Source organism: Alexandromys fortis, unplaced genomic scaffold (genome assembly GCF_014885135.2).
Source record: "Alexandromys fortis isolate MF-2015 unplaced genomic scaffold, M_Fortis_MF-2015_v1.1 scaffold_34, whole genome shotgun sequence".
In the NCBI taxonomy this organism is placed as follows: domain Eukaryota; kingdom Metazoa; phylum Chordata; class Mammalia; order Rodentia; family Cricetidae; genus Alexandromys; species Alexandromys fortis.
Genome location: NW_026067933.1, coordinates 9,322,147 through 9,337,097, shown reverse-complemented (window position 1 = coordinate 9,337,097; position 14,951 = coordinate 9,322,147).

The following is a 14,951-nucleotide window of genomic DNA, read 5'->3' as shown; positions in this document are numbered from 1 at the left end:
GACACTATTATAGAGTTCTTGTTGCTTTGCTTTTATGTTTTCCCCAGTAGTGATGGATTGATTAATGAGCTGTAACTAAAAATTACCCAGATTAGCTTCCTTCTGGCAAAAGCTGTTGTTTAATTCTAGGGGTATTGATTTACTGTAGCGATATTGACAAAAGAATTAATTTAAGTACTTTAAGTCAATATTACTTTAGTGAAAACTCTTATATTTTAGGTCTAAAGAAATACTGTTAGAATGCTCTTCTATTAATATGGAAAAATGCTGTCATATAATAAACATTCATTTATTTTAATTAAAATCCACATGGATTTATAGTTTACCTTTCTCCCTCCTTCCTTCCTCCGTTCCTCCCTCTCACTTCCCTCTCTCCTTCCCTCCCCACCTTTCCTTCTTTCTTTCTTTCTTTCTTTCTTTCTTTCTTTCTTTCTTTCTTTCTTCCTTTCTGTTCAATATCTATCAAGCACAGTTATCTAAAATTAGTAATTATTGGTTTGGGATGTTGGCCAATATATTTAAGTGGTCCCTGTAAATTTTAAGAATATTGCTAAAAATATTTTATTTTTTCTTGCTTACAACTTAGTACTCCAGATTATTTTAAATTATATACTTTTAAGGTTCAGAAACATAGTTTTTAATATTTCTAAAATTGTTTTAGAATTCTTTGGGCCACCTGACTTGGTTTCCCTAGGGCACATTGCGATTTAACTCACAGTACCTTGAGTACGGCCGTCATCTGTCCTATAGTGACTCTGCTGCTTAATAACGGAGCAGTGCATCAAAGTGGCACTTAGGTCTCAAACTGTTATGTATGACTGTCAAAGCTGGAAGGAAGAAAGGAATTAAAAAAGAGGGGGTGTGGGAAAACCCTTGATTTGTCTTTACTACTGAAACGTGAATTTGTCACCCAGGTTCTGAAATCACAACAGTATTGCTTGCATTCCCAGCGAGAGGCTGAGATCTTGACAGGTACATATTTTTTCAACTACAAGTGCTTCTATAATGAAAGCTAAATACATCAAATCTTATTTTTTATTTCCTTTTTTTTTCATTTTTTTCTTGACAGATAGTTGTTGTCGGTGGGACTTAATGTTCAGGTCTGAGTTGTCAAAGTAAATAACAGGAACTAACCAATAAGCAGTCCAAAGTGTCATGATGCATATATTCAAAAGCAAAAGACCTGGATGCTATGATATATGGGGAGAATTAAGCGTATAATTACACAAGCAAAAACACTGGCACTCGACCTTTGCCCTAATGACAACTTTTGCCCATTACCAAGTTTTCTTTGAGACAAACTCTTAACCTACTTCGTGGTCACTAAAGCTTTTGATTGACATTATTCTGTCTACTTTCTCACCTAAAGGGGTATTTGCTTTGGTTTGACTTCTTTAAGATTTCCCTTTGCTTATCCAAACATAAACCTACAGCTCAGTATTGAAACTCTATCATATTAAATATATTTATTTAAAAAAAAACTCACGAATATATATACATTTAGGAAGTGTACTCTGGATGTGACTCAGAGCAGAGTCTGATTCCTCAGGGTATATTTTGTGCATATTGTTCAGTGTGTAATAAAGTTCACTGACCACTGCGGCTAACGCTCACATGGATGGTCAGTATGTAGTGTGGTTCACTGACCACTGCAGCTAATGCTCACAATAATGCTCGATGTGGAGTAAAGTTCACTACCACTATAGCTATTGCTCACAATGACGCTCAATGTGTAGTAGGTTACTGGCTACTGCAGCTAACACTCACAGTGATGCCCGATGTGTAGTAACTTTTTACCTGCTAGTAGTTTCACTCTTACTCGATCCCTTGCTGTTTTGCCTGGGAGTTTTGTGTAAAGAGAAGGAAGGAAGCTAGCTGTAGTGCTGTATGCTAGAAATTAAAAATGTCACCTCCTATAGATAGATAGACAGACAGAAAGACAGAGAGATATGTCTTATAAAATTTATTCAGTTATTAGCCTGCAGCAAATGATATTTTTGACAAGTAAATGAAATTTTTCGTGTCTCAATGATACTATAATTTTCTACAATTTTTACATATGGGTAACTTTGAAACTACAACTTCCATAACGTTCTGCAACTGAAAAATTTTTAAAATATGACCCTATCCAAAGACTAAGATAGGCCTTTTGACCCAGTTCTCAGTGAACAGGAAGTGAATTGATACAAAATTATAGGACACAAATTTGTATAGCCTTACCTTTAAATGATGTTCCTCTTCTATAGGCTGTAAAAGCTGGAATGCTCCTGAAAATACTGTTTTTATTCTACAAATAAAACTAAAAGTCACACGAGTGTTCCTGCCTGGAAAGGGACACTAATAGAATCGACTTTGGCCTTTTGTGCACTTTTCTTTTTGTCCACATGTAATCTCTCAACAGATCTCACTATCCTCATTTCAAAAACCTAGTCTCCGTTTGTTTCACTGGATCCCTGAAGCAAGTCTACAGGTTTCCTTGTATGATCTCTTCCCTTCTAAAGTTTATTCCATTTTCAGCTAAAAGATCTTGAAACAAAAGCCACTCTTGATTGTTGCAGTCACTCTCCTTATGTACACGTTAGGGTTCAGGTCCTAAGAGACAGCACATTCTTTCCAGCCACTCCCCACAGTAGGTTGTGTCTAGTCACCGAGCCAAGCCTGTTTCCACTTCAGGACACCTGCATTTAACCATTTCTTATGAATGTACTCACAATCGAATCCTTCTGAACTTTGATCTTTGCTTAAATGTCATTTTCCCACAAATGCGCTCCTGGCATATCGATAGAGCCACTTCAAAGGAATTCTCCATATTATATTCCAGTTTTGTTTGCTTTGGAATTCTTGCCAGCATTTATCACAATTCATTACCTGCTTTCTTACTTCATTTTCTCTTTCCCAGCGATGATAGAAGCCTCCTATCATTGGGGCTTCCAAGAGGCTCTCCCATACCTGGAGCATGCTGCTCCATCCTGTCCGTTTGTTTATTTTTCACAATCATTTATCATGTGAATTTATCTTTCATGTCCCAAGCCATATCCCTCACTGTGTTTTATTTGCGATGATAGCATGAATCATTTGGTGACACTCCTTTTGGCTTTAACTGAATTATATTTTGAAAGCCTCGCTTCATTTCTGATAGTCCTTTAAAGTCAGTGACTCTGTGGCAATTGTGTGACGGCAGTTTATAAATATTTAAATGAATCATGGATGGACCAACATCTCAAAGTCTTCTTTTACAACACCTTCAGAAATTAAAGATTAAACAACTTATTTCTTTGTTATATAATGATGTATTTGAGAACATCAAATTCTGGGTACAGCCTTTTAAAATATATTAGATATAGTTTCTAAATACAGCATTTGTAATCAGTCATATAGTTTTTGAAATGTTCCTTTTGACATTTATGGGTGTTATATAGAACAAAATAAATGAAACCTTCTGAAATTTAGTTGTTAAATAAGATAATATATAATATAAGCTATTAAAAGTATAGCTTTATTACTATTTAAAGATAATATGAAGACATTATTAGGATAAATCTTTTAAATTTTCAAATGTTAGACAAGTGTGTTGGTTTACACCTTTCACCCCAGCATTTGGGAGGCAGCAGCAGGTGGATCTTTCTGAGTTCAAGGCCAGCATAGTCTACAGAGCAAGTTCCAGGACAGCCAGGGCTACCACAAAGAAACCCTGTATCTATAAAACAAAACAAAATTTCAAATGTTTTATAGTATTGGAAAATACACAGAAATAGTTATTCTGTATGTTTTGATGAGTGAAAGGTGTTTCAAATATGCCCACAAATACTATCTCAGCTTTATTCATCTTCTTTGTTGAAATAAAAAAAAATCAAACTATATTCTGATCATTTTCCCCATCCAACAACTTCTCCCCCCCCCCACTCACCCGTGCATTCTCTCTTCACTCAAAAAAAAAAAAAAAAAGGGTCAGGCAAAAAAAAAAAAAACACAAAAAGAATTCCATGAAAATGAAAAAAAAATACATAAGCGAAAGGCCAATAAGCCAAAAAGAAATGCCCAAACAAACAATGTGAGATGAAAGTCTATCTATAAAAGTCACACTGCTATGTTCTGTGCTGGAACTCTACTCCATAGCATGGTCTGCCTTGGAGAGGATTTAACACACCCAGTGAAATTCCAGTTGGAGATACCAAGTTTCCCTTTTCAATCATCTCTCTCCATTGCAGACAGCTTCTTGGTTGGGGTTAAAGCTGGGTCCACTTCCTGATTTCTGTGCTAGAACCCCGAATGCTTGCACCTTTCAGGCCCTGTGAGTGCTACCTCAGTCCTGCCTGATGCACGTATAAATTCTTTGCGTTTTAACCTACTGAACTTTAACCTGAAAATAAATTGCAAAAATATAGCTATACTGAACACTGGTAAAAATTTTATCCGTTGTGTTTAAAAGGAACCTATTAAAATACCTATTTAATTCTGTCTTAGGAACTTTAAACTTGTAAAAACTATTCAAAGTAACAGGTTATATTAAAATTTTACAAGTGAAAGCATCAGATAATTTGTGAAATTTAAAAATGCTCTTCATTCAAGAAAATGTCATACATTTTAAACATAGTTTAAATTTTAAAATTTATACAAGACCATAGCTTTGCGATCTACAGATCATCTGTCAAAAATAACTCGGGACTATTTCTTATTACTGACTTAGTTCAATAACCATTGATTATTTTATTCTTTCACATCACCATATATTTTTGGTCATATATATTACTTTAGTGATGCTCATCAGCTCAGAGACATTCTAAGAGCAGCCCACACCTTTGGTAAACACTTGATCCATCCATCTACAGCTGCATCAAACCAGACCTGTAAGGATATCAAGACTAAAGTTCTGAACGTGTCTCAATCTGTAGAATGTCCTACTGAGGTGATAGTTTTGCAAAGCCATCTTCTAAACAGGACACGGGCATGGCTACATGAACCCCAATAGCCGTGCATGCTTGTATAGCATCCACAGAGGCTGGACCCTCTACCAGCCTTCTATAGACGTAGAAAAATACACAGGGTCCTACCACATAATGCTAATTGTAGACAGACAGATTCTAGAAGTTGGGGACGCATGCTACCAGTTGTTATACCCACTGATGACCCCAACAGGCTCTGATAGGCATTCCATACTCAGAATCACACAGTGGGTTCCCATCAGACTGCAAAACTAAATAAAACCAAAAATAGTATTTATAGAAAGAAGATATTATAGATATTATAGAAGACATAGGTTGCCCGAAAAAAAAAAAAAAAACGGTAAGCCAGGGGAGAGGGATAAAAATAAATAGTGTGTAATTATGAAAATGTAAGAGAGCAAAACAGTGCAAAAAGATAAAGAACTTTTAGTATGGAGCTTAACAGTCATGTTTCCAAGACTAAACTCTGTCTTATCTTACTGACGAGTCTACGAGGCATGCTACTTAAACCTTGGGAGTCACCATTTACTATTTTTTATGTCATTTAATCTTCTTTTTTTATTATTATTATTGAAAAAAATTTCCACCTCCTCCCCTCTCCCCCCACTCCTTTCCCCCTTTCTCTCCAGTCCGAAGAGCAGTCACAATAATAATTTCCCTAGGGAAACAATGAGAGGAGAAAGTGCAAACAGTTCTAGACCTTTGCTTTGTTTAGTTCTAACTCCTGGATTTTCATATAGTTGACACACACTGTAGGCTGGTCAACCCCAACTAAAATTTTGGGTAGGCTCTGTTCCTTTGGGTGCTTCTATTGCAGGGTCGTTCTATCTGTCTCTATTTGTCTTATCGAATAGTTTCTCATTTGGGGTTCAGTGGTAGTGTTTCTTTCTCTGAGAAAAGTTTTCTTCACTTCTCCTGATAGTTCTAATAAGTCCTTAGTAACAGCAACACATCATGAGTTTGGCTATCTTCTAGCTCCTATTGTAGTAGCATGAAAGTCTTTCTTTCTATTAAAGAATATTAAAATCTTCGAAATTGGCACTGCATTTTGTTTATGTTCTTGTCTTCTAAGCCCAAGAAGCATTTATTGAAGACCCCTAATAAAGTTGGTTGAGTCAATAAATTAATGAGTGAACAAATTATTCTCCTATGTTCAACTTGAGTTTTAACACCCCAATTTAATTCCTTATTCTCTGATCTCAAAAAAAAGACTTTGTTCTTAGTTTATTAAATTAAATATTTTAGGAAATAGTACCAGAATTACTTAACACAATGTTGGGCAAGTTAAATAAGATAGTACCTTTTAAGAAAGAAGAAGAAAGAAGGAAAAAAATTACCCAAGCCAGCAAAATGGCACAGCAAATACAGAAGCTTTCCTCTAACCCTGACAAAGTTGTTTGACCCCTCCCACCCAGAACCTACATGGCAGAAAGAAAGAAAAACCTCCCAAAAGTTGTTCTCTGTCGTTCTGACCTCTTCATGTGTGCCATGATACAGGTTTAGACTCCCACCCTCTAATAATCCCACCCCTTAATAATTTTAAATTCAATAAATTTAAAAGAAATCAGTTTTTTTAATAAATCAACTGCATGTCATAGAGCAAGTCTTCAGAAAATACTTTTTTTGTTTTGTTTTCCTTTTTATTTCTTCATTTTTAAAATGAGTCCATCTTTTCTCAAGTCACATTTTTAAGTTAAACACAAAGCTGAAAAGGTTTCATGGAGTTGTAGTCAGTGAAGAAGATAGATAGCTGTCTTTATTCTAAATTTGACATATCTGCAGATATTATTTCCTTAGTTTGTAGAATTTTACACCCTGTATGTCGTTCATGTCAATAGGTTTACAATAATATTAGCATTTATACTTTAATTTCAACTTTCAAAGGAAGTCTTAATGAGTCATCAGTAACCACGTGTTCTTTGGCTATCTGAACTGTAAGTGGCTCAAGGTGGTCTAACTGAGGTGATGCAGTGAGATTTGTGGCTAAGCGGGCAGCTGTCACGTGGCCAGGTTCTGTCTAATTCTACAATAAACATGTTAAAAAAAGAACTTGTAAAACACAAAGCAGATCAAGGTCATTTTTCTTTGTTTTTCTCATGTAGGGTTCACTATCATATCACACATTAATTTAGATTCTGAGATCTTTATTTGCTAGAATGTAGTAGATGCATCAAGCGTCAAAGAACAATATATTCGGAAGTTAGTGGACTTATTGCTCTTGCCAGATTAATCAGGTTGGCAATCTGTCACTGAAGTTTTCTCTAGATTTCCCATAGACATGTGGAAGAAGGCAAGGAGCTAGGTTGAGGAGATAGCAAAATGCAGAGTGCGTGGTGCACAAGGGTGAGGACCTGAGTTCAGTTTTCCACTGCGTAGGTTAAAGGCTAGCTGTGGCACTGCATACCTATAACCCCGGGGGGTGGGAGAACATTGGCCAGCTCAACTTCTTGTGATGTGTTCTGTAAGTTACCCTACACTGCATGACCCTATATATCCAGTGCCTGGGAAAATCATAATCCGAAAGGCTAATAGAAGTGAGCAGGAATAATATGTGTTTATTTAGGTGTTTCGTTGTTTTATATTTTTCCTTGTCCTGGAAAATATTACTGTGGTAAACTTTACCAAACCTGGTTTGATCATCATTGTAAGGCTAACGTCTACGTTTTAGAGAAGAAAACCAGGGTAAGACAGTAGCTATGCAAGCAGGGGGATCTGAACTCGAATCCCAAGTATCTGCATAAAAGATGGACATGGCCACATTTTTCTGTGAGTCCAGTATGATAGATAGATGGATATCACATGAATGCACATTAAAAAAATAGAAGAAGGAATCAGAACCAGAATAAGAACATGCTAACAAGTCTACCATCAGTTTGTTACTGGACCATTGAGTTTCAACTCTAAGACAACATCTAAAATATCAAAATTTGCATCAGAAGATTAAAGCCCAAGTAGGTGAGTATCTATTATTTTTAAATGGTGTAATTTGGGGTATGTATGTTTTTCAATCTACTTAAGCATTGCCCTCAACTGTGTGTTTTTTTTTTTGTTTTTTTTTTTTTTTTTTTTTTTTTTTTTACTGAGTAAAAAGACAAAGGGGGGGGGGTAGGGCAAACTGGCGCTCCTGAAGTAAAGCAAGGAGGTTTCCAGCAGCCATCCTCTCTTTCCCCATGAACTTCAGTGGCATTGCTAACCAGGTATACAACAAAAAAAGAGAAAGAAAATATACCCTGAAAGTAGAAAACAAGGTCAGGCTTACCTCACTCAGGATAGTGTTTTCTATTTCCATCCATTTGCCTGCAAACTTCAAGAAGTCCTTGTTTTTTACTGCTGAGTAGTACTCTAATATGTATATATTCCATACTTTCTTCATCCATTCTTCAATTGAAGGGCATCTAGGTTGTTTCCAGGTTCTGGCTATTACAAACAATGCTGCTATGAACATAGTAGAGCATATATTTTTGTTGCATAATAAGGCCTCTCTTGGGTATATTCCCAAGAGTGGTATTGCTGGGTCCATGGGTAGGTTGATCCCAAATTTTCTGAGAAACCGCCACACTGCTTTCCAGAGTGGTTGTACAAGTTTGCATTCGCACCAGCAATGGATAAGTGTACCCCTTTCTCCACAACCTCTCCAGCATAGGCTATCATTGGTGTTTTTGATTTTAGCCATTCTGACAGGTGTAAGATGGTATCTTAAAGTTGTCTTGATTTGCATTTCCCTGATCGCTAAGGAAGTTGAGCATGACCTTAGGTGTCTTTTGGCCATTTGAACTTCTTCTGTTGAGAGATCTCTGTTCAGCTCAGTGCCCCATTTTATAATTGGGTTGATTAGCCTTTTACAGTCTAGTTTCTTGAGTTCTTTATATATTTTGGAGATCAGACCTTTGTCAGTTGCTGGGTTGGTGAAGATCTTCTCCCAGTCAGTGGGTTGCCTTTCTGTCTTAGCGACAGTGTCCTTTGCTTTACAGAAGCTTCTCAGTCTCACGAGAAAACACTATCCTGAGTGAGGTAAGCCAGACCCAAAAAGAGGAACATGGGATGTACTCACTCATATTTGGTTTCTAGCCATAAATAAAGGACATTGAGCCTATAATTCGGGTTCTTAGAGAAGCTAAATAAGAAGGAGAACCCAAAGAAAAACATATAGGCATCCTCCTGAATATTAACCTTCATCAGGCGATGAAAGAAGACAGAGACAGAGACCCACATTGGAGCACCGGACCGGACTGAAATTTCAAGGTCCAAATCAGGAGCAGAAGGAGAGCGAACATGAGCAAGGAACTCAGGACCGCGAGGGGTGCACCCACACACTGAGACAATGGAGATGCTCTATCGGGAACTCACCAAGGCCAGCTGGCCTGGGTCTGAAAAAGCCTGGGTTAAAACAGGTCTCACTGAACATAGTGGACAATGAGGACTACTGAGACATCAATAACAATGGCAATGGGTTTTTGATCCTATTGCATGTATTGGCTTTGTGGGAGCCTAGGCTGTATGGATGCTCACCTTATGAGACCGGAGGGTTTTCCTTGGACTTCCCACGGGACGGAGAGCCCTGATTGCTCTTTGGGCTGATGAGGGAGGGGGACTTGATTGGGGGAGGGGGAGGGAAAGGGGAGCCGAGGGGGGGGAAAAACAGAAATATTTAATAAATAAATAAATAAATAAAAGAAAAATCCAAAAAAAAAAAAAAAGAAAGAAAACAAGGTCAGGGATGAGGCTCTAGCTGGAAAACTTCCTTTGTGTGGCAAAGACAGCAAAGCAAACTTCTGCTTGCTCTCTTTTCTAATGCCAATAAAAACCTTAGTGCATCAGGATTGATTCTTAATCCCGTCCCAGAGTGCTGTGTTCACATTTCCCTGCACTGCCGTTCGCAAGCAGAGTGTGCTACAGCCAGGGCTGTTCAAGGCTTCTAATTAGGAGCATGAAGAAAAGGAGGGAAAATGGAGAACAGACAGCTAAAAGAGGATGGGAGGGGCGGAAGGAATGAAAGGAGGAAGGAAAAGTGGGGATGACTGAGAACCATGACAGAGAAGAGGACATAAAGGAAAGAAGGGAGTGGGGTTGACGAGAACTCAGAGGCAGAGACCCCTCCCACGTCTCCTGTAAATGTGACTTGAGCAGCAAGTTTCACACTATTTACCTTCCTGCTTATATGTGTTCATGCACATCAGCGCTCGGAGAAGGGATTCTGTCCTATCACTGTGTTCCCAGAGATCAGACTCGTCACCAGCCCTGGTGACAATTGCCTTTTACCTGCTAAGACATCTTGTCTGCCCAAGTTTCACTATCAATTTTGAAATCTAAAAAAGAAAAGCTTCACTGCAGAAGGCCACTGTACACAATGTCAGTAGGTATAAGAGATTTCTACATTTTGTCCTTCATCTTTGTTTTTTAATTGTATTATTCCTTTATACCGTAAGACAATAATGTCCTTAGGGCCCCAACTCTGTGCTATACCTTCCTCCTCAATTGTTTGTTTACTCTTCTGAAAGGATTCCCTTACCCACAGTGCACATTACCTCTTTCCCTTGCCTCATCTCTTCGTCTTCCTGAGAAAAGACTTCCTCCTCCTTAGGTATCCAGTTAGGAACACTGGATGTTTGTGTCTGGACCCAAACCATAATGAAACCACAGGAAGCTCTCTGTGTGGCCACTGAATTATTCTGAACTCACAGATCATCTTCCTAGGGCACATAGACACACAGCAGAAACACCATCACTTGGTCCTAATTTATAATTTAAGAATATTTAATCATCACTCATGAGCAGTACAGAAAGAATATGTTGCCTTTGATTTGGACTGGATAGCCTGGTGGACATCCAATCATTCCCATCCTTTGAGCTTACTGTCCATCTCTACAGCAGTGCTCAGGTTCCCGCTTGTTTTTAATCTTCCCTCAGGTTTCTCTAGTTTATAGAGGAAACATTTATAAGAAGTATTTTATATCTGGGTGTAGCTAAGAAAGAATGAAGGGGTTGCAACTGACGCTTCCCCAAAGATGAGAATGTATGGCTATATTTGGGAAGAAGAGGGACAGACTCCTAGGCCACAATTCTCCCTCATCTGTCTGGAAATTGATCTCTGTTGGAGCTGAAGTCCTTACCGGCCTCACCTCAACAAAGTGCCCAGATGACTTTTTAAAAGGGTACAGCTCAAACCGGGGGAGAATGAGAGAAAGGGCAGGCTTGAAACTCGCAGTGTTTCTGTAATCAATACTCCACTCCTGAACAAAAGTGTAAAGAGGAGCGCAAATGGACTAAACCACATCTCAGAAATGACATCGTAATTGCTGTCACTGCCCAGTCTACCCTGGCCCCAGCATCACTAGGTTTTAAATTTATTTCAAACTGTTCTTCCCAAGTCTGCCTAAATTTTTTTCCTTTCCTTTCCTTTTCTTTTCTTTTTTTTTTCTTTTTGTCCAAAAAGCAGCAACTCACAGTTAGTGAACAAAGCTTTAGTATTTTTTTTTTACTTACAGCTAAATTTAACTTTACCCATCCAATAAAAAAGAAATAAGGGAGCCTTTATTATCTCCCTGGATTTCTGGGTATGATACCACATCATAGAGAAGTGGTTATTACAGACAATGGCCTACCAAGGTGAAGTTTGTAATAAAGCCTATTATGTGGTTTCGCCATTGACACTAATGGAATGTAACAGTGATTTAGAATGATTTAATGGCTCCCAGGTTGTGGTCTAATAGTGCTCTTTATATTATGATGTATATCACAAAACCTAATGCGGCTGTTGTGATATATTGACGGTATTCATGCTGTTTCATTTTTTTTAGGGGAATTTAAAAAACTGTCAAAGAGGAAAATTGATAGGCTGCAAGTGCTTTATTTCCAAGGGGTCTGTGTTTTAAATGTATGTGCATAAATCTCCATTTGGTGCCACTCTTAGGCTAATAAATTCATTTGCATTTTTATTCTGAGGTAATAAAGAAGCATGCATGTGTGTACTTTTGCGTGTGTGTCTAGCGATACATGTATGTTTGTGTCTAAAACCTAGTAGAGAGAAGACTGCACTGTCATTATATAATGTTTATATATGGCTCTGTTAGACTAAAATGTGCCTGGACGAACACTACAGATGAAATCACAGCTTTCTCACATGGCATAAAACCATTGTGAAGCTGAAAGCTAAAGTTTCAAACCAGCTCACTAAAAAACAAAGATGCAGCCCTCTCAGCAGCTTGCATGTTGGCACTTAGATTTCTGAAAAGAATGGAACAGGTTGAAAAGTCAATCAAAGCAACGGTAATGTTCTTGTAGCTTGACAGCATCACCGCTCTAAATCTTGAATCCCAAGAGGAAGTGGGCAGTGTTGTGAAGTTGAAGTCCCTGTTCCCTACAATGGGACAAGGTTTGTGACCAGAGTCCCTGGAGAGAAATGGGAAATTAGGGGTAGTTCCAACAACGTGCCTGCCGCATCATACTTTCAAATGTCTTGGACATAGTTCCAAGTTATCTTGTTAGCTTTTCTCTCATTTCAAAATGTTCTGTTTCCCCAGTGCTACGTAGTGTCTGTGTCTTAAGAAATCTGAAAGCTTTTTTTTATATAAATCCTACTTAATTTATGAAGCCACCTTCATTATTTCCAGTCCACTGCAGTTTTCTTTTCTCTGGTCTTCTTTTATGGTCAATTAAAACTCAGTTCAATCATCACTGATTCACAAGTATATTTTAAGTAAACAGCTCCAAAGCTCTCCCAGCATATTTTCCAGCTGTTTGAGTGACTTGTATGATTGTGCATAACACCCCAGAACCCAACTGCTGATCAATTTGGCAGTATGTTCTTGTGGAAAAGAAGACACTACAAGGCATGATGAGTGCCGGGTGCTTAGGCAATAAATGTTGGAAAAAACAACACATTTAAGAAGGACAAGAACGTTTTTCTCAGCAAAATTCCATTGCCAACCTCTATAATTAACTTATTATAAATTTCCACAGCTTAGAAAACATGTTACTTTCATTTTTTTATTTGAGGTATTTAAATATTATGATATTTTTGGAATTATATCTTAAATGTAAACTTGAATATACTTGAATGCATAGCCTGAACTGTGAATCTCCCTCTACCTGTATAAAGATGACTACTAATACAAAAGTTGTATGTATACGTGTAAGTTAGCTTCGGTTAGACTAAGAACATTAAGTAGAGTATGTGTGCCTTTAACCCTCAAAGAGTAACATTGTTTATTCTAGCATGTGTATTGACTCAGGATGCTTGTTTCTACATTATGTTGGCAGAGACTGAATTTAGTGCTTTGTGTATGCTGTGCAAAATTTCTACTGACAGAAATCCCCACCCAGCTTTTGCTTTGCTAATAAGGTCTCACCAAATTGCCCAAGTTAGCCTTGAACTCACTGTGTCACTCAGGCAGACTTTGAAATTTTGATCTTCTGTCCTTAGCCACCTAAAGTATCGGGAATTATAAGCCTTCATCAACTAATGATTATGTTAACTATCACAACTAGAAGTGTATGACATTTAGTAGTGAATTGATTATGAACTACATACCAAGTTTTACCTGAATATCTTACATCAAAATATCCACGGCCTCATTAAGTTCTCTTCACTAAATCTAGATAAATAACTCATAAACAATAAATTAAGAGTAAAAAAGAAAATTGATTAAATGAAAAGATATCTCTTACTGAATAGCAAGGCTGGGTATATCAAAGATTCCGGTTTTCCCAAAAATCAATAAACAATATACCATTAATATCCATGGACTTCGGTGAGAAGTCAACAAAAAATAACTGAAAATTCATTTAGTAAAGTAGATGTTAACCAAAAATACAACTAAAAGTATAAAAGGAAAAATTCTAAGTTATTTTTAATATCAAGTTTAAATATAATGTATCATAAATATCAATTGTCAAGGCATACAATTTTAGCAGTATAGACATCCCCAAAATGAGTGGAAAGTTTGTGAATAAAAAACAGCAATCATGAAAGTCAGTGGAAGATTATATATTAATCAAATTATGATGTGTGATTAATTAGCTCATTGCTTACTTATTTGTTTTTTAATCTATCAACTGCATCATAAAGAAAACTTTTGGACGCGGACCACAGTTGTAAAGAGTATTATTAAGCAGAGTTTATACATATGGCTGTGTTTTCAAGAAGAAACTAAGTTACCCACATCATATCATTCGGGCACTTCCAAATTCTTCTGTGCAGTGCAAACCTGTGCCATGGCACTGCTCACAGAGAAACCGAAGAGGAAGCTCCTCTTACAGGAGGTACATGTATATGATTTTATATGCAGTCCAGAAAAACACAGGATTTAGACCAACTATTAGTTCAGGAGCAGGTGGGGTTCATCAGAAGTCAAAGCCATGACTGAAGTCTGAAGATGGAGGTATAGGTGCTTGGAAGTCTAAGCCCATGTGTTGTTATAAAAATAATAAATGGTTAAAATAAAATAATGCCCAGCATAGCAAAGACTGAAACTACAAAAGATATAGAAAATAATCAAGAAAATGTTAGGGAATAGTAATTAGTGTTGATTTCATTGAGATAAACATTATAAGTACATACAAACTGGAGAGAGTCGGTTTTCTTTTGGGGAATGGCCACTTATAGTTTTGGCACACGTCTCAGTGGATGACTCTACATGCATGCCTATATGGGCAGCACTAACTAGATTCCACAAGTCTTAGACAAACACATAGGTCATGAAGTTGAAAGACATGCTGAGGTGGGATCTGGGAGGAATTTGAGGGAAAAGTAGGGGTTTGGATATAACCAAGATACAAGCATGAAACTTTTGAAGAGTAAGTTTAAAAATCATATAAACAACAAAGATAAAGATCAATGAATTTGGTCACATTTTTTTTTTTTTCCTTTTTCTTTCTTTTTTTTTTTTTTTTTCTTTTCTTTTTTTTTTTTTATTTTATTGAGAATAAGAAAAAAAGTTTCCGCCTCCTCCCAGCCTCCCATTTCCCTCCCCCCCCCCCCCCCCCCTTCCCCCCCCCCCCCCCCCCTCT